This window comes from Pteropus alecto, unplaced genomic scaffold, assembly GCF_000325575.1.
Source record: "Pteropus alecto unplaced genomic scaffold, ASM32557v1 scaffold21, whole genome shotgun sequence".
NCBI lineage: Eukaryota > Metazoa > Chordata > Mammalia > Chiroptera > Pteropodidae > Pteropus > Pteropus alecto.
Window position 1 is genome coordinate 15,856,638 of NW_006436282.1, and position 3,790 is coordinate 15,860,427.

The window sequence follows — 3,790 nt, forward strand, 5'->3', positions numbered from 1 at the left end:
GACTGAAAAGAAAGTATTTAAGTGATAATAAACAAAAAAACATTCTCTTTCTAAATATTAATGTGCACTTAAGGTGTCAAAGAGAATTGAAATCCTCATAAACAAACCTGCCCAGGTAAGATCCTTGCTCCATAAACTGTGACTCATCAAAGTTTGAAAGTTTGTGTCTACTCTTTACCAAACATGAATTTCCCCAAAGGCTTGTCTACAAACCGGCCATTGATGATGAACCCCCCTGTCTTTCCTGCTTGTCATTTCCAGGTTGATTCCCCATGGCACGAAATCTTTAATTTAAAACTTTAAATCTCCAATGAACTGGAATCCTGGAGCTGGTGCAGCTTGGGAGTTGTACAGATTTGGTTGGAGGGCTTGAACTTGGAAAACATTTCAAATCACCCACAATACCAGATTTGGGTCCAAAAATATTGATTGAAAAAGCACAGTGCTAGATGTCGGGTATAAAAGTTCAAATAAAACATGGGGATTGCCCCCAAAGAGCAAATTCTTTATGAGATAGACACGGGAGAGAGATAAATTTGCATTTTTTAAAAGCCATGGTATGGAGCTAGGCTTTAGATAGTGGTTAATGAACTTCACCAATATAAATAACTAGGCCACTTTCTCGTTACTTCTGAGTTCAAGTCAGTAAAATCTAGCCTTTTTTTTTTTTTTAGTTTGTCATTATTTGGGAGTTCCATATCTCAGTCCTCCTCAGGACATTCTGAACTCAGAAAAACAATTCCAAATATTTAATGACTTGACTTGAAATATGGCTTTAATACCCTGATAGCAGAGATACTTCTAGCTGGATATGCTAGATCAGCCATCTGTCCTGTATCAACACCATTTCACGAAGAGTAAAATTTTAGACGTTCTAGCCACAGTAGTATTTTTAGAACATAAAAGAACAAAATGATTCTTGGCATTGAGAAGCATATTAAGCCAGAATAAAAACTGGCTACTGAAAGCCTCCTGAGTAATTAATTGGTATCCATTTAATATGGCGCTATTTTCCCCAAAAGTGTTCAATACTCCCAAGTATGGATGCTGCTAAATTTGGGAAGAGGGTTTTCAACTTAAGAAAGGAATTTTAGAGCTAGAAGAAATCTTAGATATCTAATCTCCTAATTTTATAGAGAAAGCTCAGAGACGTGACTCACTAAATTTGTACTTAATATATTTAATTTGAAGAAAATTTGTTAACAGAATTTCAATTCCTTAAGAATAAAATGGATTTTCAAATGCTGGCAACAAAATAGTAAAGTAACTGAAGAAAAATTTTGCATGTGATAGCTAATCAAGAAATCTTATATTACAAAAATAAATCCCAGCTATAATAAAGACCTGAGTGAAAGTGCATCTCCAGAAGAGATAGAAGAAAATAAAATTGAATATCTGGCCACAGAATCAGGAAGAACGTTCTAATTTTAAAAGCTTTTTTTTTAATTAAAAAATATAGATTAACAGTTTTGCTCATATATGTATAAAAATAAGTAAATAAGTAAGAAACAAACTGGAGAAAACACATGCAACGAATAAGACAAAGATTTACATCCTTTATATATAAAGAGCTTAGTCAAATCAATGAGAAAAATCCCAATGGAAAATGGGCAAAGGAGGTAAATAGACTACAGAAGAAAGATAAATGAATTGATATAAATACAAATATATGACCTCATTAGAAAAGAAATGTAAATTTGAACAAGATAATACTCCTTCTTTCCCGTTGGCTTAACAAAAATACTTAGTTTCTCCTCCTAAGAATCATAATATCAAAATACTCAATGAGGGCGAAGGTGAGGAAGAAGGCATTACAAAACAAGTATTGCTGATATAAGTGAAAACTGGCACGAGCTTTATGGAAAGCAGTTGAGCAAAAACATAAAAAATGAACACAGTTCATACCTGTAAGAAGTAATTACTCAGCTAGGAATTTACCCTTAAGAAATATAAAGTTAGATTTTTGTAGTGGTCTACAGCCATGCTACCCTGAACAAGCCCGATCCCGTGTGATCTCGGAAGCTAAGCGACATCGGGCTTGGTTAGTACTTGGATGGGAGACCACCTAGGAAGACCAGATGCTGTAGGCTTAAAAAATAAGGGGTTATAAGCTGACAAGGTCCTTGCAATCTGTGAGGTCAACCAAGGTTTGCCTCATCTAAAAAGAAAAAACAAAAAAAAGATTTTTGTAGAGAATTACATGTCAGATCTTTCTTAATAGCAAAATTTTGAAAACATTTGAACCCTCAGAAAAGGGTGGTTAAATAAAATATATTATAGAAACATAAGGCAAGCCTCATAATGTATATTATGGGATGGTGAGGGGGATTGTGGTTAGTTATCCCTCAATTTTTCTTTTCTTCCTTGTAGCTTTCTATTATTTAAAAATTCTCTATGAAATGTATGTATTATTTTTACAATTGGTATAACAATTTCAAACAAAAAAATCTTGAATAGAACTGTACTAAATTCTAGCAAGTTGCCTAATATCTTGTTCTTTAACTGTTAAACACCTCTAAACCTACTTAGGAATAAAGCCTGTTTTCAAAAACAGATTCAATCAGTAAAACAGGTCAACAACTATATAAAAATACTATTTTTTTTGAGAAATACATTTTGTAGCTAAAAAATGGGGGGCGGGGGAGAATGTTAAATGCCAACAATATGTACCTTTCTTTAGATTTGAGATTTAGGATCTCTGCCGTTTATGACTTGTGTCCTTAGCTGGTCATAACCCAGGGAGTTAAAAAGATGATGTTTCATTTAGCAAATGCCTCACAGGACAATGTTCTGGAAACAAATATCTTATTCAAAGGGTCCCCCTTTCTGCCTTCCGGAAGCCCTCTCAGGCCCTCTCCTCTGTCTTCTCATTGCCCTACTTCTTGACTCCCCTGTCTCTGTTCTCTCGTCTGTCTCCCTTGCTAAGGGGTGGGTGCCTCTGCGGGTCAGATCCAATCTCGCTCACTTCTCTGTTCTATTTTCTGGGATTGCTGGTCCATAGGTGTTCAATGAATGCTTTTCTCGATAAATGGAGGCAAGAATAAATTAATCTTAGTCAGATTTTTAAAAACTTCACTCTGTATAAGAAAAGGAGAAAGTTTTCCTGAGATGAAAAAGTACTTATGCCCTCAACGAAGTCAACTTTATGTATTGTGGCTGAACAGCCACTAGTGGTAGCAGCAAGCTAAAGAGCTCTTTGTCCATCTCCCATCTTCACTTAGTATGATTCTTTTATTTATTTATGTATTTATTTATTTATTTATTTGAATTAAGTTTATTGGTTAATACGATTATATAATTTTCAGGTGTACATTATCATTTGACATATGTATATTCTATTGTGTGTTTACTACCCAAAGCCCAGTTTTCTTCAGCTACCATATATTTGATACCCTTTACCCACTTCACCCTCCTCCTATCCCCCTATATTTGACCCCCTTTACCCTGTCTACCTCTCGCCTCCTCTCCCACCCCACCAGTAACCACTAGTCTCTCTAGCCCATGTCCATGAGTCTCTGTTTGTTTGTCCTGCTCATTAGTGTGATTCTTTTAAGTCATCTCTACGAGCTCAAGCATGGGAGAGAATCTGAGATAAGCTAATGGTAGAGAAACTAAGTGACTGACTGATGAGAATGTTAGCCTCTTTCTGAAGACCTCAGGGCAGTTAGGTAAATGACCAAATTCCCCAGTGTCAGTAAGTCACCATATTCAGCTAAGGAATACACATTCAGTTTGCTCTGGATCTTCCACAGGCCTTTGCCACCCAGCTCTTCTTTTTTTTTCCTAGCCA

The 3,790-nt window shown here is 35.6% G+C and overlaps 1 protein-coding gene and 1 pseudogene across 1 annotated transcript in view; one reads left to right on the forward strand and one right to left on the reverse strand.

The window, feature by feature from the left end:
- Positions 1 to 3,790, reverse strand: part of RAPGEF5 (Rap guanine nucleotide exchange factor 5) — a 272,187-nt gene that overhangs the window by 76,761 nt on the left and 191,636 nt on the right. The window lies entirely within an intron of this gene.
- LOC112479876 lies at positions 1,972 to 2,090 on the forward strand (annotated as a pseudogene).